General features: G+C 43.4%; 6 non-coding genes across 6 annotated transcripts; all 6 read right to left on the reverse strand.

Moving 5' to 3' along the window:
• Window positions 1-283: 283 nt before the first annotated feature.
• Window positions 284-447, reverse strand: LOC135010723 (U1 spliceosomal RNA). Its single transcript, XR_010210017.1, has one exon. It is a non-coding gene; the product is annotated as a U1 spliceosomal RNA (small nuclear RNA).
• Window positions 448-598: 151 nt separating this feature from the next.
• Window positions 599-762, reverse strand: LOC135010630 (U1 spliceosomal RNA). Its single transcript, XR_010209926.1, has one exon. It is a non-coding gene; the product is annotated as a U1 spliceosomal RNA (small nuclear RNA).
• A 674-nt stretch (window positions 763-1,436) lies between these two features.
• LOC135010809 (U1 spliceosomal RNA) lies at window positions 1,437-1,599 on the reverse strand. The gene has a single exon (XR_010210096.1). It is a non-coding gene; the product is annotated as a U1 spliceosomal RNA (small nuclear RNA).
• Window positions 1,600-1,751: 152 nt separating this feature from the next.
• LOC135010606 (U1 spliceosomal RNA) lies at window positions 1,752-1,915 on the reverse strand. Its single transcript, XR_010209902.1, has one exon. It is a non-coding gene; the product is annotated as a U1 spliceosomal RNA (small nuclear RNA).
• Window positions 1,916-12,908: 10,993 nt separating this feature from the next.
• Window positions 12,909-13,072, reverse strand: LOC135010724 (U1 spliceosomal RNA). Its single transcript, XR_010210018.1, has one exon. It is a non-coding gene; the product is annotated as a U1 spliceosomal RNA (small nuclear RNA).
• Window positions 13,073-13,222: 150 nt separating this feature from the next.
• On the reverse strand, window positions 13,223-13,386 carry LOC135010636 (U1 spliceosomal RNA). Its single transcript, XR_010209931.1, has one exon. It is a non-coding gene; the product is annotated as a U1 spliceosomal RNA (small nuclear RNA).
• Between the last annotated feature and the right edge of the window lie 2,277 nt (window positions 13,387-15,663).

The raw sequence follows: 15,663 nt of genomic DNA on the forward strand, positions 1-15,663 counted from the left end.
GTGTGGGGCTCATGTTGGCCATGCCCCAGCCCCTAAAGCATTCAAGCTGATTTCTTGCAGCAGCTGGGTACTGTAACAGCTCCAGAGCTGCTCTGTAAGGCAAGTAAAAGGGTGTGGGCCCTGCAGCACTACCTGTAGTTTGCATTGTGCATTGGAAGGCACAAAGTAAGCAGACGGGAGGAGAAGTCAGGATAGTGCACAAGGTTATAGAAGGGATGGGCTCAAGAAAAGAGAAGTGGAAACAGACAGCATACTAGGCTGGAGAGAGACCTGAGACAAAGAGATCTGAATTATACGAGAGCCGTCCAGGGGAAACACAAATTATGCAGTCAAGTTTCCCACATTTGGGGAAATCGCAAGGGGCAGCACACCCAGAGTGCAATGGGTGAGCCTTGCCCTGGGAGAAGCACCTTCATGATCATAGTATCTCACCTGGCAGGTTAGTAGGAGTTGGGCTAGAGCTGGGGAGGGTCGCTGCTCGGGCACTACCTTTCAAGTGAAGGAGATCCAACTGAGGCAGCACAAGGGAACTCTCAAAAGAAGAACAAGGCTAGAGGAAGATCTGAGACAAAGAAATCTGACTTTTACCAGAGCTGACTAGAGGAAAGCACAAACACAGTCCACCACTACCACAAATAATGCAGTCGAGTTTCCCACATTTGGGGAAATCACAGGGGTCAGCATACCCAGAATGCAATGAATGAACCTCACCCTGGGAGAACAATCTTCATGACAATAGTATCTCCTATGCAAAATAAGTATGATTTGGGATAGGGCTGGGGAGGGCCGTTGCTCAGGCACATCTCTGTCAAGTAAAGGAGATTCAACTGAGGCAGCACAAGGGAACTCTCATCTGGGGACAACAACTGCAGGGAGAACACATATTTTCAGATGAACATGGGGTGGCAGAAGGCTGCCTAATACTGAAGCACCCCCAAACAACAAACCAAATGCAACAACTAGTGCAAGCATTCCTGGGGGATGGCCTGCAGCAGATGGATTTGAATATGGTGATGTCATCCAAGCAGTGGGTCAAAGTTGGCTTCAACCCTCGTCTGCATATGAAAAGAGAAAAGGAGCGTGCAGGGCATGGAGGCCTTTTGTGGTGCTTGGATGACCCCTAGTTCACATTAAGCACCCCCACCCTCCTTCGGTGTGGGGCTCATGTTGGCCATTCCCCAGCCCCTGAAGCATTCAAGCTGATTTCTTGCAGCAGCTGGGCACTGTAACAGCTCCAGAGCTGCTCTGTAAAGCAAGTAAAAGGGTGTGGGCCCTGCAGCACTACCCGTAGTTTGCATTGTGCATTGGGAGGCACAAAGTAAGCAGACGGGAGGAGAAGTCAGGATAGTGCACAAGGGTATAGAAGGGAGGGGCTCAAGAAAAAAGAAGTGGAACCAGACAGCAAACTAGGCTGGAGAGAGACCTGAGACAAAGAGATCTGAATTACATGAGAGCCGACCAGGGAAAACTCAAATTATGCAGTCAAGTTTCCCACATTTGGGGAAATCGCAGGGGCAGCACACCCAGAGTGCAATGGGTGAGCCTTGCCCTGGGAGAAGCAACTTCATGATCATAGTATCTCACCTGGCAGGTAAGTAGGAGTTGGGCTAGAGCTGGGGAGGGTCGCTGCTCGGGCACCCCCCTGTCAAGTGAAGGAGATCCAACTGAGGCAGCACAAGGGAACTCTCGAAAGAAGACAAAGGCTAGAGGAAGATCTGAGACAAAGAAATCTGACTTTTACCAGAGCTGACCAGAGGAAAGCACAAACACAGTCCCCCACTACCACAAATAATGCAGTCGAGTTTCCCACATTTGGGGAAATCACAGGGGTCAGCATACCCAGAATGCAATGAATGAACCTAACCCTGGGAGAACAATCTTCATGACCATGGTATCTCCTATGCAAAATAAGTATGATTTGGGATAGGGCTGGGGAGGGCCGTTGCTCAGGCACATCTCTGTCAAGTAAGTTGCATTTGATTTGTTGTTTGGGGGTGCTTCAGTATTAGGCAGCCTTCTGCCCTACCATGTTCATCTGAAAATATGTGTTCTCCCTGCAGTTGTTGTCCCCAGATGAGAGTTCCCTTGTGCTGCCTCAGTTGAATCTCCTTTTGGAGAAGACCTCAATAAGATTGTAGCTGATCTGGCTACTGCTAAAACAGCTTGCCTACCTAGTATGACTCCTACCACGCAGAAGGCTAAAAGTACTTTTCTTGGCCCTTTCATCCTCCAGGTAAAGCGTACCCAAGGTCAGGCATACCCAAAGCAAGCTCATGTTTCCAGACCTGCCAAGCCCAGACTGAAGCAATCCTGGGCTGCCCATCAGCCTGCTTCCAAAACGGACAAGCCTGCCGCATGACGGTGCAGGCCTCCCTCTGGGGGATCCCAGGGTGGGGGACCCGACTTCTAGGTTTGGCAAAGAAAGGTATAATTCTAAGCTAGAGAATTCTGTTTGGAGCTCACCTTGTACTTTGTGAAGAAATAATCAGCATTGTGGCTGAGCAGATACATGTAGTGTGTGGCTGCAAACTGCATGGATCTGCTGCGTTGTAATGCTGATTCTTTTTTTTTGCAAAGTACCAATAGCTTCATATAATGTTCACAATTTTTATGCAGGATCAAATAGCTCAATAGGTAGGGTGTTTGATTAGAATTCAACAGGTTATAGGTTTGAATCCTGGGTATGGTAGTTTGAGATGTGTTATTTAATAAAGTATGTTGTTCTGACTGCCGGCATCCTATCACCTGGGATATCATACTAAATAAATGGAGTTGATCAAATTTTTTTTTTTTTTTTTAACTAGGGACAATTTCCAGATACTTCCCTTTATAACTGAGATTGCCCCCTGGAACTTCACATCAGTTGACAACTATGCATGAGTGGGCAGTGCTTGCCCTGGATCTGTCCACCCATTTATGTGCCGCCATAAAATAAAGCATGACTAACAGTTATCCTGGGCGTACACTACACAATTATCTGTCAGGCTATCTATCCAGTCTGGATGGTTGGAATGAAAATCTGGTAATGTATAGGAGCAAATGTCAATTAACCATTTGCTCCCAAACACTAGAAAAGTGGTCAAAAATGGTCATTACACAAATTGGTTAAACCCAAAATTTAACCAATTTGTTTAGGGGACCATTTTTGTCCATTTTTTAGTGTTTGAGAGTAAATCGTTGATGGTCATTTGCTCACATAGATAACCGGATTTCTATTCCAACCAGCCAGTGTTGGAGAGATGGTCTGCCAGATTACATAATGCATACCAGAGCCATAACTAGACTTTTTGGTGCCCTGTGACAGAGAATTATATGCCCTCCCCCCCATTTTTGCAATATGGACAAAAGGCGCATGCCTTGTGGGGAAGGGGCATAACAAGATTGGTCTCAGAGAAAGCACATGAGATATGAAGATATATCTAGTATACTTGACACTCAATGGTTTGTGGTATTGCAGGGGTGCCCTCCTTAAATGCATATACAGTCACACATGGCATGTTTGTGTAAATGGCATATCAGCAGTCAGCACTAACTGGTGACATGCCATTTGTACAAGTAAGCCATGTGTGACTAATATATAAACATACTTTATTAAATAACACCTCAAACTATCATACCCAGGATTCAAACCTATAACCTGTTAAATTCTAATCAAACACCCTACCCATTGAGCTACTTGATCCTGCATCTATTCTAACCTCCAAAAACAGATTCAGTTGCATTTTCCAGCGTGTTTTGTTTGCGCCTTTGCAAATGTCTTACATCGACAAACTTATTTAGTACTATTTTGCAAATAGGGTTACATTGTCGCAACATTGTGTTCCCTAATTGCTTGATTTTTTAAATGCAAAAATTGATAAAGACACCTGATAATTGCTCTGTGGAGTCTTCTTTTGTGTCTACTTCTTATCTACATTTAATTCCCTACCTATAATCAAGGCATTTTTAAATGCTGGGTGCTGCCAGGACGTGAGGCCTACCTAGTCTTTAGATCTGAATTTGAATGTACTTGTGAACTAACTTAATTTCCTACTTCTAAACTCATTCCTAAATTCACTACTTACATTAATCCTGTAGTTGGGCATTTTGAGCCTTCAATTGTGGGCATTGTTTTGTGTCCAGACCAGCAGCTGGTGGTGTGCATTTGCTGGAAAGGCATCGAAGACTTCCGATATGCTGCATCTCCTGATGTGTGTCTGCCTCAAGTGGCTGTCAGCAAATGCATGCTAGACACCCCATTCCAAGCTGATTGTGACATCACGGAACATGCATCATAGAACAGGCATGCTAGAACATGGGTCTTCAACCTGCGACCCTCCAGCTGCTGTGGAACTACATATCCCAGCATGCCCTGCCTCAGTTTTAGCATACCTTAATAGCAAAACTGTGGCAGGGCATGCTGGGATGTGTAGTTTCACAGCAGCTGGAGGGCCACAGGATGAAGACCCATGTGCTAGAACCAAACCGCAGGTACATTGAATGCTAGCAAGCTGAATGTTTAAATCCTTTTTGTTCCGCAGCATTCCAATGCGGAAGATTCCATGGAACCAGAGATTATTCCATTGAGAAGGACATGCTGCCTGGATGACTGTACTGTGCAAATTAAATCACGGAGCCAGTTGGCTTGTGGGTGGCTCTGGTGACTGGGTGGTTGGGTGGGCGGTGTGTCGGAGGTGGAGCACATGCAAATGAATGTGTATCATCCAGCTAGTGAGAGAGAAAACTCATGCAGGAGTGTGCCTGCTTGTCAGTGAGTTATGCACCTTGCCAGACGTCAAATCTACATGGAGCAACTGGAGGGGACAAGAGCAGGTTTGGAAAATATACACAGAAGAGCATATATGCTGGCGCATTCTCCATGATTGTGTCAGCTTATGTTTTGGTGCACTGCACTTTCCTCCACTAAGTTTTAGCCATTTTGTTTAAACGCAAGTGTAGTTGCTTCTCGCTCTTTTGGCTGTGATATTGTATTGTGGTTGAAGAGTCTGCTGGAGGGATTGTTTTCTTCATTGGCGAGAGACTGAAGATATTCCAGGATGGAAGGCTTGGGAACACTATCCGTTTTTCAGTTGTGGAAGAGTTGAAAGACCGGATTGGACTACATTCTATAGTAAAGGGTATCTTTGTATTTATTAATCCTCCCTTTATATGTGTCTGTCTTTCAATAAAGCTTTGGGCTTGTGATTCCGTCACCCTCTTACACTCCACACCCATAGCCTTATTAACTATTGTATTGTTTAAATGTATAGTGCAGTTCATGATTTATAGTGTAGGCTGACCTGTACTGTAGTTCTTGAACTGTACTATACCGACAGCATTTGTATTGTGTTTTGGCTGTGCTGCAACACAGTACTTATGTGTGTAATGTTTATGTATGTTTTTTTGCTTCTTTATGTCAATAAAGACTGCTTTTTCAATCCAATATCTGAAAACAATCAATGTTTATCTTTGATGGCAATAGAAGTGGTATGATATTTGCTGCTTTTGAAAGGCAATATCTGATATGTCCCCTATCTGGGAACCATATATTAAATGGCTTTTCAGAAAAGGGAGATGGGAGAAGAGCTTTCAGTACTTGTAGGACCGATGCACATTTCCTATTCTAGCCTCCAAAAACAGATTCAGTTGCATTTTCCAGCGTGTTTTGGATGCGCCTTTGCAAATGTCTTACATCGACAAACTTATTTAGTACTATTTTGCAAATAGGGTTACATTGTTGCAACATTGTGTTCCCTAATTGCTTGATTTTTTAAATGCAACAATTGATAAAAACACCTGATAACTGCTCTGCGGAGTCTTATTTTGTGTCTACTTCTTATCTACATTTAATTCCGTACCTCTAATCAAGGCATTTTTAAATGCTGGCGGCTGCCAGGACGTGAGGCCTACCTAGACTTTAGATCTGAATTTGAATGTACTTGTGAACTAACTTAATTTCCTACTTCTAAATTCATTCCTAAATTCACTACTTACATGAATCCTGTAGTTGGGCATTTTGGGACTTCGATTGTGGGCATTGTTTTGTGTCCAGACCAGCAGCAGGTGGTGTGCATTTGCTGGAAAGGCATGAAAGACCTCCGATATGCTGCATCTCCTGATGTGTGTCTCCCTCAAGTGGCTGTCAGCAAATGCCTGCTAGACACCCCATTCCAAGCTGATTGTGACATCACGGAACATGCATCATAGAACAGGCATGCTAAAACATGGGTCTTCAACCTGCGACCCTCCAGCTGCTGTGGAACTACACATCCCAGCATGCCCTGCCTCAGTTTTAGCATACCTTATAGCAAAACTGTGGCAGGGCGTGCTGGGATGTGTAGTTTCACAGCAGCTGGAGGGCCACAGGATGAAGACCCATGTGCTAGAGCCAAGCCGCAGGTACATTGAATGCTAGCAAGCTGAATATTTAAATCCTTTTTGTTCCGCAGCATTCCAATGCGGAAGATTCCATGGAACCAGAGATCCTTCCATTGAGAAGGACATGCTGCCTGGATGACTACACTGTGCAAATTAAATCACGGAGCCAGTTGGTTTGTGGGTGGCTCTGGTGACTGGGTGGTTGGGTGGGTGGTGTGTCGGAGGTGGAGCACATGCAAATGATTGTGTATCATCCAGCTAGTGAGAGTGAAAACTCATGCAGGAGTGTGCCTGCTTGTCAGTGGGTTATGCACCTTGCCAGACGTTAAATCTACATAGAGCAGCTGGAGGGGACAAGAGCATGTTTGCAAAATATAGATAGAAGAGCATATATGCTGGCGCATTCTCCATGATTGTGTCAGCTTATGTTTTGGTGCACTGCACTTTCCTCCACTAAGTTTTAGCCATTTTTGTTAAGCTCAAGTGTAGTTGCTTCTCGGCCTTTTGGCTGTGATCTTGTATTGTGGTTGAAGGGTCTGCTGGAGGGAGGGATTGCTTTCTTCATTGGCGAAAGACCAAAGATATTCCAGGATGGAAGACTTGGGAACACTATCTGTTTTTCAGTTGTGGAAGAGCACAGAGGTCGGATTGGACTACATTCTATAGTAAAGGATGTCTTTCTATTTATTAAACCTCCCCTTATATGTGTCAGTCTTTCAATAAAGCTTCGGGCTTGTGATTCCCTCACCCTCTTACACTCCACACCCATAGCCTTATTAACTGTTGTATTATTGTACAGTTTAAATGTATAGTGCAGTTCATGATTTATAGTGTAGGCTGGCCTGTGCTGTAGTTCTTGAACTGTACTATACCATCAGCATTTCTATTGTGTTTTGGCTGTGCCGCAACGCGGGTACTTATGTGTGTAATGTTTATGTATGTTTTTTTGCTTCTTTATGTGCATCGGTCCTACAAGTAATGAAAGCTCTTCTCCCATCTCCCTTTTCTGAAAAGCCATTTAATATATGGTTCCCAGATAGGGGACATATCAGATATTGGATTTCAAAAGCATCAAATATCATACCACTTTTATTGCCATCAAAGATAAACATTGATTGTTTTCAGATATTGGCTTGAAAAAGCAGTCTTTATTGACATAAAAAAAAAACATACATAAACATTGCACACATAAATACAGTGTTGCAGCACAGCCAAAACACAATACAAATGCTGACGGTATAGTACAGTTCAAGAACTACAGCACAGGCCAGTCTACACTATAAATCATGAACTGCACTATACATTTAAAGTATACAATAATACAACAGTTAATAAGGCTATGGGTGTGGAGTGTAAGAGGGTGAGGGATTCACAAAACCGAAGCTTTATTGTAACACAGACACATATAAGGGGAGGGTCAATAAATAGAAAGATATCCTTTACTATAGAATGTAGTCCAATCCGACCTCTGTGCTCTTCCACAACTGAAAAACAGATAGTGTTCCCAAGCCTTCCATCCTGGAATATCTTTGGTCTTTCGCCAATGAAGAAAACAATCCCTCCCTCCAGCAGACCCTTCAACCACGATACAAGATCACAGCCAAAAGGCTGAGAAGCAACTACACTTGAGCTTAACAAAAATGGCTAAAACTTAGTGGAGGAAAGTGCAGTGCACCAAAACATAAGCTGACACAATCATGGAGAATGCGCCAGCATATATGCTCTTCTATCTATATTTTGCAAACCTGCTCTTGTCCCCTCCAGCTGCTCTATGTAGATTTAACGTCTGGCAAGGTGCATAACCCACTGACAAGCAGGCACACTCCTGCATGAGTTTTCTCTCTCACTAGCTGGATGATACACAATCATTTGCATGCGCTCCACTTCCGACACACCACCCACCCATCCACCCAGTCACCAGAGCCACCCACAAGCCAACTGGCTCCGTGATTTAATTTGCACAGTGTAGTCATCCAGGCAGCATGTCCTTCTCAATGGAAGGATCTCTGGTTCCATGGAATCTTCCGCATTGGAATGCTGCGGAACAAAAAGGATTTAAATATTCAGCTTGCTAGCATTCAATGTACCTGCGGCTTGGCTCTAGCACATGGGTCTTCATCCTGTGGCCCTCCAGCTGCTGTGAAACTACACATCCCAGCATGCCCTGCCACAGTTTTGCTATTAAGGTATGCTAAAACTGAGGCAGGGCATGCTGGGATGTGTAGTTCCACAGCAGCTGGAGGGTCGCAGGTTGAAGACCCATGTTTTAGCATGCCTGTTCTATGATGCATGTTCCATGATGTCACAATCAGCTTGGAATGGGGTGTCTAGCAGGCATTTGCTGACAGCCACTTGAGGGAGACACACATCAGGAGATGCAGCATATCGGAGGTCTTCGATGCCTTTCCAGCAAATGCACACCACCTGCTGCTGGTCTGGACACAAAACAATGCCCACAATCGAAGTCCCAAAATGCCCAACTACAGGATTCATGTAAGTAGTGAATTTAGGAATGAATTTAGAAGTAGGAAATTAAGTTAGTTCACAAGTACATTCAAATTCAGATCTAAAGACTAAACACAAAACACAAAATAAGACTCCACAGAGCAATTATCAGGTGTCTTTATCAATTGTTGCATTTAAAAAATCAAGCAATTAGGGAGCACAATGTTGCGACAATGTAACCCTATTTGCAAAATAGTACTAAATAAGTTTGTCGATGTAAGACATTTGCAAAGGCGCAAACAAAACACGCTGGAAAATGCAACTGAATCTGTTTTTGGAGGTTAGAAAAGATGCAGGATCAAGTAGCTCCATGGGTAGGGTGTTTGATTAGAATTCAACAGGTTATAGGTTTGAATCCTGGGTATGATAGTTTGAGGTGTTATTTAATAAAGCATGTTTATATATTAGTCACACATGGCTTACTTGTACAAATGGCATGTCACCAGTTAGTGCTGACTGCTGATATGCCATTTGCACTAAAACAAATTAAAATGGTAAAAGTTATTGTACTTTAAGTAAAAATAAAAGCTAAAATATCAATCCCAGTTTTGGATTACTTTAATGAACAAAAAAAAAATGCATATAGCAAAGGATAGTTTCAATCTGCCTACCTCTGGGTTATGGACCCAGCATGCTTCCATTACAGTACTCTGCTGCACATGTAAGTGCAAGAGATCCTGAAGCACTCACTCATCATGGGAAAGTACCAATGTGTTTCTTCATTGGTTGATGGAAGAAACATCTTACAAAAACTCTCCACATTATTGACTTTTTAAAATGTTTCTAGGAATCGTTCTAGATGAATGCTTATTAGCCTTTGTCAGTATGGACTTTTACAAAGTGTTGCTGTGGCGCAATCAGTTACTGTGTAAGGCTATTAACCAAAAGGTTGGTGGTTCAATCCCACCCAGGGACGTAATTGACCTTGTTATCAGATTTTGGTGATCTTTATGTAGACAAGTGAAAATTTCAAACCCCCTCTTATGGTGTAGGGTACCTGGCCTTCTCTGATGTAATCAGAGTTAGATTTGATTCAGTGATTTTATAAAAACAGCTAGGAAGCACAATTTAGCAGTGGGTTGCAGAGAAAAAGAAATATGCTGGCAAAAAAATCCAATTGAGTGATTAAACAGCTTTTCATTTTCTGGCTTTATTTTTATGCTAACAAATTTGTTCTCTGAAAAGTGTCCACAAAGCCAAGTTTCTGATTAACACATTTGTAGGGATGGTTTTTAACCTATTACTAAATTAAACTTGCTTCATTGGAAAGGCAGCAAGATGCATCCTCATTTCAATATCTACTGAAATAATACAGGTTGACACCAGGAAACATTAACGCCACTGCATCCTTTGTGCTTTCTCATGTGGAAGTCTGTTTAATGTGAAAACAAGGTGATATCTAATTAGCACACAGGTAAGGAATTAAGAAAATATTTATTTAAGGGTGAAGATGTTTCTCACAAAATCGTTGCCCCAATGCATCATTGAAATTCAAGCTGGAAAGATGATTTTAATATATCACTTGTACATTTTGTATTGCTCTTCTGGTGACAATGTAGTTTGTTTTTGTCAATTACCATTTTAATAATCGGGTAAAGAAAATTAAGTGGATTTTTGAAAGAAAACAATACTGTCAATATACTATTAAAACAAATGAAAATGGTAAAAGTTATTGTACTTTAAGTAAAAATAAAAGAGCAAAAATATCAATCCCAGTTTTGGATTACTTTAATTAACAAAAAAAAAACGCATATAGCAGAGGATAGTTTCAATCTGCCTACCTCTGGGCTATGGACCCAGCATGCTTCCATTACAGTACTCTGCTGCACATGTAATTGCAAGAGATCCTGAAGCACTCACTCATCATGGGAAAGTACCAATGTGTTTCTTCATTGGTTGATGGAAGAAACATCTTACAAAAACTCTCCAGATTATTGACTATTTAAAGTTTTTCTAGGAAACGTTCTAGATGAATGCTTATTAGCCTTTGTCAGTATGTACTTTTGCAAAGTGTCGCTGTGGCGCAATCAGTTAGTGTGTACAGCTATTAACCAAAAGGTTGGTGGTTCAATCCCACCCAGGGATGTAATTGACCTTGTTATCAGATTTTGGTGATCTTTAAGTAGACAAGTCAAAATTTCAAAAACCCCTGTTATGGTGTAGGGTACCTGGCCTTCTCTGATGTAATCAGAGTTAGATTTGATTCAGTGATTTTATAAAAACAGCTAGGAAGCACAATTTAGCAGTGGTTTGCAGAGAAAAAGAAATATGCTGGCAAAAAAATCAAATTCAGTGATTAAACAGCTCTTCATTTTCTGGCTTTATTTTTATGCTAACAAATTTGTTCTCTGAAAAGTGTCCACAAAGCCAAGTATCTGATTAACATCTTTGTAGGGATGGTTTTTCACCTATTACTAAATTAAACTTGCTTCATTGGAAAGGCAGCAAGATGCATCCTCATTTCAATATCTACTGAAATAATACAGGTTGACACCAGGAAACATTAACGCCACTGCATCCTTGCTGCTTTCTCATGTGGAAGTCTGTTTAATGTGAAAACAAGGTGATATCTAATTAGCACACAGGTAAGGAATTAAGAAAATCTTTATTTAAGGGTGAAGATGTTTCTCACAAAATCGTTGCCCCAATGCATCATTGAAATTCAAGCTGGAAAGATGATTTTAATATATCACTTGTACATTTTGTATTGCTCTTCTGGTGACAATGTAGTTTGTTTTTGTCAATTACCATTTTAATAATAGGGTAAAGAAAATTAAGTGGATTTTTGAAAGAAAACAATACTGTCAATATACTATTAAAACAAATTAAAATGGTAAAAGTTATTGTACTTTAAGTAAAAATAAAAGAGCAAAAATATCAATCCCAGTTTTGGATTACTTTAATTAACAAAAAAAAAATGCATATAGCAGAGGATAGTTTCAATCTGCCTACCTCTGGGTTAAGGGGCCCAGCATGCTTCCATTGCAGTACTCTGCTGCACATGTAAGTGCAAGAGATCCTGAAGCACTCACTCATCATGGGAAAGTACCAATGCGTTTCTTCATTGGTTGATGGAAGAAACATCTTACAAAAACTCTCCAGATTATTGACTTTTTAAAGTTTTCTAGGAAACGTTCTAGATGAATGCTTATTAACCTTTGTCAGTATGTACTTTTGCAAAGTGTCTCGGTGGTGCAATCGGTTAGTGTGTTTGGTTATTAACCAAAGGGTTGGTGGTTCAATCCCACCCAGGGATGTTATTGACCTTGTCATCAGATTTTGGTGATCTTTAAGTAGACAAGTCAAAATTTCAAACCCCCTCTTATGGTGTAGGGTACCTGGCCTTCTCTGATGTAATCAGAGTTAGATTTGATTAAGTGATTTTATAAAAGAACAGCTAGGAAGCACAACTTAGCAGTGGGTTGCAGAGAAAAAGAAATACGCTTGCAGAAAAATCCAATTGAGTGATTAAACAGCTCTTCATTTTCTGGCTTTATTTTTATGCTAACTAATTTGTTCTCTGAAAAGTGTCCACAAAGCCAAGTATCTGATTAACACCTTTGTAGGGATGGTTTTTCACCTATTACTAAATTAAACTTGCTTCATTGGAAAGGCAGCAAGTGATGTCATCCAAGCAGTGGGTCAAAGTTGGCTTCAACCCTCGTCTGCTTATGAAAAGAGAAAAGGGATATGCAGGGCATGGCGGCCTTTTGCGACGCTTGGATGACCCCTAGTTTGCATTAAACACCCCCACCCTCCTTCGGTGTGGGGCTCATGTTGGCCATGCCCCAGCCCCTGAAGCATTCAAGCTGATTTCTTGCAGCAGCTGGGTACTGTAACAGCTCCAGAGCTGCTCTGTAAGGCAAGTAAAAGGGTGTGGGCCCTGCAGCACTACCTGTAGTTTGCATTGTGCATTGGAAGGCACAAAGTAAGCAGACGGGAGGAGAAGTCAGGATAGTGCACAAGGTTATAGAAGGGAGGGGCTCAAGAAAAGAGAAGTGGAAACAGACAGCATACTAGGCTGGAGAGAGACCTGAGACAAAGAGATCTGAATTATACGAGAGCCGTCCAGGGGAAACACAAATTATGCAGTCAAGTTTCCCACATTTGGGGAAATCGCAAGGGGCAGCACACCCAGAGTGCAATGGGTGAGCCTTGCCCTGGGAGAAGCACCTTCATGATCATAGTATCTCACCTGGCAGGTTAGTAGGAGTTGGGCTAGAGCTGGGGAGGGTCGCTGCTCGGGCACTACCTTTCAAGTGAAGGAGATCCAACTGAGGCAGCACAAGGGAACTCTCAAAAGAAGAACAAGGCTAGAGGAAGATCTGAGACAAAGAAATCTGACTTTACCAGAGCTGACCAGAGGAAAGCACAAACACAGTCCACCACTACCACAAATAATGCAGTCGAGTTTCCCACATTTGGGGAAATCACAGGGGTCAGCATACCCAGAATGCAATGAATGAACCTCACCCTGGGAAAACAATCTTCATGACAATAGTATCTCCTATGCAAAATAAGTATGATTTGGGATAGGGCTGGGGAGGGCCGCTGCTCAGGCACATCTCTGTCAAGTAAAGGAGATTCAACTGAGGCAGCACAAGGGAACTCTCATCTGGGGACAACAACTGCAGGGAGAACACATATTTTCAGATGAACATGGGGTGGCAGAAGGCTGCCTAATACTGAAGCACCCCCAAACAACAAACCAAATGCAACAACTAGTGCAAGCATTCCTGGGGGATGGCCTGCAGCAGATGGATTTGAATATGGTGATGTCATCCAAGCAGTGGGTCAAAGTTGGCTTCAACCCTTGTCTGCATATGAAAAGAGAAAAGGAGCGTGCAGGGCATGGAGGCCTTTTGTGGTGCTTGGATGACCCCTAGTTCGCATTAAGCACCCCCACCCTCCTTCGGTGTGGGGCTCATGTTGGCCATTCCCCAGCCCCTGAAGCATTCAAGCTGATTTCTTGCAGCAGCTGGGCACTGTAACAGCTCCAGAGCTGCTCTGTAAAGCAAGTAAAAGGGTGTGGGCCCTGCAGCACTACCCGTAGTTTGCATTGTGCATTGGGAGGCACAAAGTAAGCAGACGGGAGGAGAAGTCAGGATAGTGCACAAGGGTATAGAAGGGAGGTGTCACGATCCGGGTATCTGGACGCCATTACTTACCCTTCAGATGCCTCCTAAGGCGGGCTCAGCGTTCCAGGACCAGATTCCGCTGTTCCTGAGTTTCCACATGCAGAGTGTCAGAGTGGTGTTTTCATCAGCCGCGGCCTCCGCTGTGCCCGCGTGGTTAAATGTGCATCTATCAGCCTGGCGTCTCCTGTCTCCGGTGGCCGGCGCCGCCATTACTGTTTCCCAGACCACATGGATTACAAACCAAACTTCCCTCCAAGTGTCTGCATGGGCGCAGCCATCTTGGATTCTGTCATCTGATCATTTCCACCAATCTGCTGTTTGTATTGTTGATTTGCATAATTGCCTAGCCAACCCCTTCCTTGCTGCAGGTATAAGTAAGCTGTGCCTGAGCAAGGAAGACGTCAGTGCTTTGGTTGTCAAACCTAGTTCCTGTTTGTCTCTCTTCTATGATTGTCTTCCAGGTTCCAGCTCCTGTCTCAAGACTTCCACCATAGAGACCCGCACCAGCATTCCACCTGCGGTGTAGCCTGACTCTCCAATCCATTGTGGATTCATCTGTTTCCAGCTACAACACTACCTGCTTCCAGCCTCAGCTTCCAGCAGAATACAGCTTCCCTTAAAGGGCCGGTGTCCTTTCTACACTTTACCACTCTCCACCGGAATTATTATTTCTCCGCTCTCAAGTTCTACATTTCAGTTCACATTTCATCGCTCCCAAAGTTCATTTATTATTTAACTGGTTCCAGCCAGTATCCACTCCGTGCTAACAACAGTCTGGTTCCAGCCAGTATCCACAGCAGCTGTTTTACCTTCAGCAACCCAGCTCTTCCTGGAACACCAGCTGGTACAATCCTGGGTTATCTCCATTGCTACAGCCGGGCCTGGTAAGGACTTTCCATCTAGAAGATCATAAGAACTATCTCACACTACCAGTGCCCTGTGGCTCCTGCCATGCTGTAGTACTCAGGAACTGTATTTATTCTTTGCTGACTTTTACGTTTTCCTTTATTGCTGCTGTGATGCGGAGTTGTCATAATAAACATCATTGACTTTTATCTAAGTTGTCGTGGTCACGCCTTCGGGCAGTTATTATGTTACTTACATGTCCAGGGGTCTGATACAACCTCCCAGGTTCCGGTACATCTCAGCCCCTACAACTGAGGCTGCCTCCCGTCAGCTCAGGCCCTCAGTTGTGACAGTAAGCACTGACCTAATGAATCCAGCCGGAGACCAGGATCAAGCGGCCAGGCCGATGCAAGAACTGGCAGCCCGACTAGAACATCAGGAGGCTGCACAGGGCCACATCATCCGCTGTCTCCAGGATCTCTCTACTCGGCTGGATGGGATTCAGACCACTCTCCGTGGATCAGGCGCGTCTGGTGCGTCAACCACAGTGACTCCAGCTATAACCCCACCCACCTTACCCATTCCTGCTCCACGTCTTCATCTTCCAACGCCAGCAAAATTTGACGGATCTCCAAGATTCTGCAGGGGATTTCTCAACCAGTGTGAGATTCAGTTTGAGCTACAACCTGGCAATTTCCCCAGTGACCGTACAAAAATTGCCTACATTATTTCTCTTCTCAGTGGCTCAGCCCTCGATTGGGCATCACCGTTATGGGAGAGGTCCGACACCCTGCTATCTTCTTACACTGCATTCGTG

The sequence above is a fragment of the Pseudophryne corroboree genome, unplaced genomic scaffold (genome assembly GCF_028390025.1).
Source record: "Pseudophryne corroboree isolate aPseCor3 unplaced genomic scaffold, aPseCor3.hap2 scaffold_237, whole genome shotgun sequence".
In the NCBI taxonomy this organism is placed as follows: Eukaryota; Metazoa; Chordata; class Amphibia; order Anura; family Myobatrachidae; genus Pseudophryne; species Pseudophryne corroboree.